Genomic DNA, 9,196 nt, shown 5'->3' on the forward strand with positions numbered 1-9,196 from the left:
TGAATGTACCCACATTATAACTTTGCTTCTTAAGTAATTTTATAGAAATGATATGTTTTCTGTGAAAGTTTTGCTGGTTGTATGAGAATATGGGGATGGAATGGCACTGGATAGCAGAGTGTGTTGCTTTGTGGAAGTTAATTATTCCTACTGTAATCCAAGTAATGGATATAAAATTTTTGGATGGTGTTGAAGGAAAAATGAGAAGGGATCTAATTATAAGAAGAATATTTGCAACTGCTTGGTCATGCAAAGAGAATGAGTGTGGCTAGAGCAAGGACATCAGAAGGGCTTTAGAATTATTATCTGAATGTGAGAGCCACCCAGTAGGATACTAATAGGAGGATACTAATAGACAGTACGAAGAGAGGAAGTAATTGGCAAGGTATCAAAAGGGAAGTGTGAGAAGAAGGGGTAGAGATTGGAGATATCATGCACATAGATCTGCGTAAAGCAGAAATTATGCGGAAGGACATGACAAAAAGATTATTGTGTTTAACCCTTTGATTCACATAATACTAGGAAACTGAATTTTATTCACTTTGTTTCACCATTCCACTGAGACCATTGGGCTATCATGAATGTGGCCAGTGTGGACTGAAGATGCTTATGCTGTGAGACATTCTAACCACCCAGCAGTTTTCCTGCAGAGCTCACCAACAGGGGTCACACACTGCCACCAAAAACATCATGCCCTGCCAGTGCACTCAGTCCCGTCTTCCCCACGGCACTCATCGGCAGTGAATTCTGCTGGCACCAGCACTGTCTCGACCTGCATGCTGGCCCACGATTTGCACCTACCTGCCAGGTAAGCGTGAAAACCTCGATGTTCAAAGAACATAATGTATGAGAAGGGAAAAATTTTAATCATTCACTGTTGTAGTCTGTGCATTGCATGTCAGTGGCTTTTGTCACATGTCGCCGAATTCTGTATCTGGCACGGATAGTGCAGCGCTAAGTTTCAGCCTATTTTGAACTGTTGTTTTTCATATAAAGAAATTCTTTTGGTGTGAAATTAAAGAGGAAATTTCATTTTGTATATTCGTTGTCCCACTTTGAACTTCATGCGACAATTGTAATACATTTGAATTCTTTGAAGAAGTTTTCTACTTTAACACCTTATTTGCTTGTTACCATACAAATCTATTGTCGCCTTGAGCGCCTTGAGGTTGAGGAATTCATATGAACTAAATATGTTAGGTCGAGACATTGAGACCGAGAGCTGTCCTGAACGTCCTGAATGCTGATCGAATGAAAAGTCGATTCTCTTTATGCATATTGTGACCAGTGCTGCTTCAAGATTGGAATTTGGAAGCATGAGAAAACATGTGGACAATCTCTGACTTTGAGACTTGATGTTGAGTCTAAAGAGCTAAAGAGTGTGTTATGACCGGTTATGACTGCTATGTAGCGACCCATAAACTGTTCAGTATATGAATGGTACTACTGTAATTTCCCTTTGTTCTTTAAATATACATCGTGCAGTCCAGTTTTAGCTGCCAAGGCCAGTCTCGAGCAGTGAAGTGGTAAATTGTGTTGCGTTGTGACAAGTGGAGGATATTTTACTTTGAACTGAATCAGATCAAAGTTTTATCAGATTTGGAATTTGACACTGAAAATGGATGTTTGTTCTCTCGATTCTGTGGTAAATGATAGAATCGAGAGAAGCAAGAAACGTCTATTGGGAGAATTTTCAAAACTATAAGGGGCAAAAATAAAATTTCTAAATTGGATGATATGTAGGAATAATACAAGGGAACAAAGTTCCGGGTCGACATTCATCAGAAAACACAGTGCCCATCTAAGAGAAAGAAATTTTATAAGCAAGATTCCACCAACTGTGAAGAAATCAAGACAACAGAAACGTCAAGTTGTGTGTCAAAAACTGTGTGATGGGGGACTCTGTGTGGGATATTTTCATGACTAACACAACCAGCTGAATTTCTAAGATAATATGATACTAATAATGATATAACAATAATATATGAGGGTTGTACTGAAAGTCATGAGCAACAATTCTTTGTAAAGTAACATTCTTTATTATTGACAAACCAAATACACCACCTCAATCTACAGACCTTTCTTTATTTTTCCAAATAATCACCACATCATTGTACTCATTTCTTCCAGCGTTCTGGGAGTTTGAAAATTCCTCTTTTGTAAAATTCTGTTCCAGCCATCCGAAGACACTGATGCACTGCTTTGTGAATTGCTTCCCTTGTCTCAAAACGTTGTCCACACAGCTGATCCTTCACAAATCCGAAAAGATGGTAGTCAGAGGGTGCCATATCAGGGCTATAGAAATGGTGTGGAAGAACTTATGTGACCTTTGTGGTCTTCGGTCAGTAACCACGGGACCCAACGAGCACAAACTTTCCTATAGCCCAAGCTTTCAATCAGCTCCTGTACTGCACTGTGCCCTATTCCAAGTTTTCAGGCTGTTGCATCTACAGTCACACGCCTGTCACCTTGAATGATCTGATCCACTCTTTCCTTGTTGCGTTCAGTTGAGGCTGTTCGAGGATGACCGCTCCGAGGCTCATTTCCCTGTTGATGTTCTCATCTTTAAAATGTTTCACTCATCTTTGAACATTGCTCGCACCCATGCACACACTTCCATAAGCATGCTGAATTCAGAAAGCAGTGTGTCTGTGTCTTCGGACGGCTGGAACGGAATTTTACAGAAGGGGAATTTTCAAACTCCCAGAAAGCTGGGAGAAATGAGTACAAAGAAGTGGCGATTATGTGGAAAAATAAAGAAAGATCTGTAGATTGAGGTGGTGTATTTGGTTTGTCAATAATAAAGAATGTTACTTTACAAAGAATTGTTGCTCATGACTTTTAGTACGACCTACGTACTATTACATTTCTGAATGTAATTTGAAAATTAGAAAAACAAAACTCCAGTTTTTCCCAGTTTATTACACTTTAAGTGAAATGTTGCTTTTGCCGTTTTAAATGTTTAAATGTCCTCCATCCCAAGGAGTGAGTAGGAATTAAATGTCCTGCATCATTGAAGAGTTAAGGTTTTCCTGCTGTCATTTCTAGACCAAGATGAAAACCAATAATCAGAAAGGAATTGCAGAATTAAGATTGAAGTCTTCTGGGATGTGCCTCAACACAGTTTACTACACAGGCACTGTCTTTTGAGAAGAATCTGCATGGAAGGTGGAGGCAGCTAGTTACTCTGGTCGCTACTGCCCCCCCCCCATCAGGGTTGTGCGTTTCCGTATGCCATGCCACTCGGTGACTGTAAGCCAGGAGTGAATACAAGTCATCAGAATATCCAGGATGCATGGTCAGTTCAGGTTTATTGTATTTGTTTTTTATACTTTCAGTCTTCCATCTCTGTCTGTCTCTGTTTCTTATGTAACTAATAATAAAGTTACTCTATATTTTGTTTGTATATAGTCTATTATACATTGCGTGCGTACAGATTAGAAGTTATATACAAAAGTATGTACTTAATGGCAATTTAGTGGACCTGCCAGAAGCCACTGCATGCTCCGTTGAAGGCAAGCAGGAGCAAAGGTACAGACATTATCTTGTACACATTCTTTGATTTGCATCAGGGGTCAGGAAATAATTGGCTGCTGGCTGCATGGATTGGGTTCGTTTCTGGCTTGTGCACTTGAATATTTTTATCACTATGTCCAGGATAACTGTGGTGTCACCAAACTGAATCTGTGAATCTTCATGATGTGCTCAAATAGGAGAATTCATACTGATTTCATGGGATTTACTGGGACACATTCAATGTACCCAATCTTCATAGAGAGGGTGAGTTTGATAAACTGTCTCCAAATTATTCGTGTAGGTCCATTTGTGCGTGAATGGAAATCCTGTAATGTCAAAGTGTGATTTGAGGTTCTGACAGTAGTGACTGTGAGCACTTTTGCCTTCCTGGGATGTGATACCATGTGGTGATGTAGATTGTTACAGGTGTTTTGGTGTTCCTGCTGTCTCCATTGTCAGATTAGAAGAGTGCAGTAAGTGTGAAAAAAATGGTACAGGCATAAGGAGAGGGAGGATCACTATTCTTTACACTGTTTGGATCAGTGGGAGCCTTAGTCTTGGCCATTTTCTCTATATACAGGTATATGTACCATTTGTTTGCACACATGGCCTTCTCTTCTATCCTGACTGGAGGAAGCAGGTCTCTCCAAAATGGTGATGATATGCAAGACTGCAGTGTCATGTCCCAGAAGAAAGTACTCTTTCCTCATAAATCATTCATATTTTCATATAAATTTAAACAAAATAAATTGTTTAGCTTGTTTCTACTATGTCTTTCTGTTATGTATTTCACAATGTTTCCACAAGAGGACACAGAGAGCTAGAGTAACTGGGATGACAGTGTTGGGGAAATCCTGTGGTTAAGTGCTGCATGCTGTTATTTTGCATTGTGAAAGAATTGGTATGGATGCCAGTAAATATGAATATATGCTTAACTTCCAGGCTCTAGCTACTCAGTTGGACCAGTTGTCATCAAGCAACATGCATGTTGATCTCCAGTGGATAGCAGATAATTTTGCACCTGATCACTTTCGAGTTCCAGAGACCCCTGGCCAGGTTTGGTAAGTGATTAAGAGAAATTTTCATAACAATTCACACTTATTTTTGTGTGCTTTATTTAATGATGCTGCCATAGCTCAGATTATATAGCAGTGAATGAGATGATGATTAGTGAGTAATGAATTGGAAAGGATGGGGAAGGAAGTGGTTTTAATAGACTTTGAGACACTATCTTTGCTGGCAGGTTTGAAGAAAACAATTTATCCCTCAGGTTGAAATTTGGATCTGTCATTCTTGAATGCAAAGGAATGTTGACCATGTGATGAGAAAGTCTGTTAGAATTTCTTTAGCAACTGAAAATAACTGTCATTGTCCTATGATCCCTGCAGTGCAAGATTATGTAACACATGCAGGTCCCAAATTTTTTGGATCAGATCAAGAAAGGAATGTCTTGATTCACACTGCTCTCAGTCTCAGACTTTGTGGAATCTGAAAGAACTGCCTTGCATTATGGATACATAATTGCATGCATACTGCCTGATCTGATAGAACCAAATGGTATGAGAATAAACCTAGGAAATTGTTGACTGTGACTTGAGACTGTACAGAGTCCTAGCAGAGATTCAAACTGAGCACCTCCCAACAAAAAGTAGAATATTGCCACTATGCCATCCCATCTGGAAAGAATACAAGTTTCTAGTGATGAACATACACTCAGTTTCATTTGCCATTGTTTGCAGGGAAATGTATGGAGCACATTACCTGCAGATAGCTCGAGAAATTGAGTCCTATGAAGCCTCCTCCATTCCTGCAGAATTGCCTGTGGCTAAGGAAAGACCACCAGGGGTGTTGATGGAAGCAGGAATTGAGCGGCTGCCATCCTACAAGTAAGTCATCATAACATCTTGCGTGTATTTTCAGTTGATGTAATAGCAACAAGCATGCAGGCTTCTTCGCATAGGTCAGATTAATATTTTCATAGGAGAAACTGTTAACTGTTCGTTAGTTTGGGGACAGCTACTGTTTTCAACTTTCCTGTGTCTGTATACTGAGGGGTAATGTAATATCTGTTGTGTGAGTTGCAGTGAGTTTGTGGGAACGGCATTCCAGTGGCCATAGGCATATGCATTGCTAGTTATCTCTAAATACCAGTATGATAGATATGCCAACAACACTCAAAAACTCTTTCTTCTATTGTAATATAGCACATGCAGTACACTCTGCTATGGTAACCAAAATCCTATATTTTGTACAGGCAGTCTACTTGTCACATGTAATTACATCATCAGACCTTGGTAGAAATTGACTACCTCATTCTCTATATCTTTAACTGCAATGTGGGATCATAGTTTTCCAATGTCTCAACACATTTTGTTATATCTTTCCCATATGTCTCTCTGACATAAGCAGACCTGTTTCTGGGGCATTCAAGATTCTTTTCCCCTCCCCTTTCTAAGAAATCTAGCATGTTCCAACTTTGTATATAGATTCCATATTTTCTGAGGTCTTTCTTGGTCTGTCAAGTTCTGTCTGTGTTAATCTGTCTTAATTTGCCCTGAGTGTATTCATAATTCTTTCTTAGTATCTTCATTCTTGATATGATCTAGTGTATTGGTGGGGTGGCTTTAACTCTGTGTACAAATATCCAAAATTGAAGGTCAGTTGCATCAGAAAAATAAGTATAATTACTTGTGTATTGTACACATTTTCATGCAGTACTTTATGTTAAAGTTGTCCCTGCACGTAATAATTAAGCACTACACCATGAAAACATTTGAGGGAGGTGAGTTATAACTCCACCGCTCTTGACTCGATGTTATTTGTTTTAAAAGTTCTAGTTATTTAGTCTTTATATAAATTCTGCCAATTAAATGAATAGTATTAAATCAAGGGGCACAGTCATGGAAGAACATGTGGAGACACAAGAGATGCACAACATGGATTCCATTATTCATGTGAACTGCATATAAAGTACAACTTCTGTTCAGTGTTTCTTGTGTTAACGTTTTCCTACATTTAACATTCAGTGATACCAAGCCGATAATCTCAGCATTAAATTTCCCCACTTCAAGATTTCCTCCATTTAATATCCAAATTCAGTGTCCCCAAAGATATTCTAAATGGGGGTTTCACTGTAATACCATTAATTCCATTTGAAGGTTTCTCTGGGAAGCAGTAGATCTGAAAACTAAAGTAAGGAATATTGTAAATGGAGGGAATTTAACATGGAGATTATTGACTTGCAGTCAGTGAAACTTAACATGACATGACAGATAACTTAAATGGAGTAGTAAGTGGGGGTTCTGCTGCATTTATCAAGCATTCCTAGCCATGCCATAGGTCAAGCAGGCAGTCATCAACTTATCTTGGAGACCTGAGTTTAATTCCAGGTGAGTGCATGTGGGATTTGTGGTGGGCACAGTGGCATTGGGAGAGGATTTCCCCTGAGGACTTCAGTTTACTCCTGCAAACTATCATTCTGTCAGTAATTCATATCCATTTTTCATTGGGTACTGTTACAATAGTACCCACGTCAGGTCTTAGCTTACTGCATGTTTTGACTTTCTCAACCATCATCAAGTATATCCTTATATTCGCCTTTCTCACTGCTCTGCTGGACTGCCTCACATTGGCCATCGTTTACAGTATGGGTGTATTTATTTTCAGTTTTCATGTTTTATATAATGCCTCTTTTTGTGTAGGTGAATTAAATATTATACGTGGTGCGTTCAAGTTCTAAGGTCTCCGATTTTTTTTCTCACACAATAATCATACAAAAAATTTGAAACTTTGTCACTTTTCAACATAATCTCCCTGCAGCTGTACACATTTTTCACAACATCGATGCCATGATTCCATGGCTGCTGTGAACGCTTCTGTACGAGTCTGTTTTGACCACTGGAAAATCGCTGATGCAATGGAGGCATGACTGGTGAATGTGTGACCATGGAGAGTGTCTTTCATCGTTGGGAAAAGCAAAGATCGCTAGGAGCCAGGTCAGGTGAGTAGGGAGCATGAGAAACCACTTCAAGGTTGTTTTCACAAAGAAACTGCTGCATCGCGTACGCGTCGCAGCTGCCACCATAGTGCCCTTTGGAACTCAATGAGTAAGGATTACACCATCGCTGTCCCAAAACATGGCCACCGTCATTTTTTCAGGACTGGCGCTTACCCTACATTTTTTGGTGGTGGTGAGTCTGTGTGCTTCCATTGAGGTGACTGGCGCTTCATTTCAGGATTGAAAAATGGCATCCATATCTCATCCATTGTCAGAGTTGATGAAAAGAAAGTCCCATTCATGCCTTCATCACGTGTCAACATCGCCTGGCAAATTGCCATGTGCGCTGCCGTGTGGTCGTCGGCCAGCATTCATGGCACCCACCTGGAAGAGACTTTCCGCATTCGCATGTCTTCATGCAGGATTGTGTGCACAGATCCCATGGAAATGCCACCTTTGGAGGTGATGTTTTCCACACTCAATCGGCGATCCTCCAAAACAATTTTCTCAACTCGCTTCACCATGTTGTCAGACCGGCTGGTGCGAGGCTGAGATTGTTTTGGTTCGTTGTCACACGACGTTTGGCCTTCTTTGAATTGTCGCACCCACGAGCACACATTTTTCACATTCATGACACCATCACCACATGTCTCACTCAACTGGCGATGAATTTCAGTGGGTGTCGCACCACGCAAGTGGAGAAAACGAATGATTACTCGCTGTTCTTGTAACGAAAACATCGCCATTTTAAGTATCAAAAACACTCCTCACGCTTGCCGCCACCACTAGAGTTCTATGTGCCGTACAGTGCTGCCATCTCTGTCATGCATTCACAAAGAGTGCACACGTATTTTAAAGTAAACCGCATTTGTCTACCTGCTCCCAGTCCTGAGAAAAAAATCGGAGACTTTAGAACTTGAACGCCCCTTGTAATACAGACAGATATTCAAAACAATATAAAAGGAGCAGATATGAGTCGGACTCTGATTCAGTTGATAGCACTGAGAGACAGAGGCTTTGAGAATTACAGGAAAGAGATGAATTTGCTGATTGGTTTGAAAAGAAATATTAAGAGGAGACACAAATTGTTGCTGAGCCATCAGGCTCTGGTGATTACATTCCCATTTTTCGAATTAATCACAGGGCTATAAAGCATATCAACAGAACTATGTAGGTTTTAAAATGTGGGTGACTACTGATATTTCAGAGAACTGAGGGGATGAAGAAGCAGCCAAACGATTGAAACTTGAAGCAGAGGATTACTTTAAAATCATTCCACAGCTGCGAACAGAATCAAGACGAAAATTACTAGGAGAAAAGGAAGGAGGATAAGGTAGCAGAATTGGAGGCAGATATCACTGATTATGAATATCTGTTTCAGGAGGAAGAGTAAGTGAATCTGGTTAAATGCCACAGAGTTTGATGTAAGAATCTGGTGAAAGTTTCCCAGTTCTTAGTATGCCTTTCTTACTTGTAAATCTAGACCAAGTGAAATGAAGAAGAAATTACTTCATTTGGCAAAGGAACATGAAAAAGCATGTGAACTTGAAAAAGTTCAACATTATCATATGCCAGAAGACATCCAGAAGGTACTGTATTCACATATTTATCATGTTTATGTATTAGTCAATATAATTTGTGTTGGTTTCCCATGAGGAAGGTACTGCCTTCTTGGTTCTTGAA

This window comes from Cryptotermes secundus, unplaced genomic scaffold (assembly GCF_002891405.2).
Source record: "Cryptotermes secundus unplaced genomic scaffold, Csec_1.0 scaffold749, whole genome shotgun sequence".
Taxonomy (NCBI): Eukaryota; Metazoa; Arthropoda; class Insecta; order Blattodea; family Kalotermitidae; genus Cryptotermes; species Cryptotermes secundus.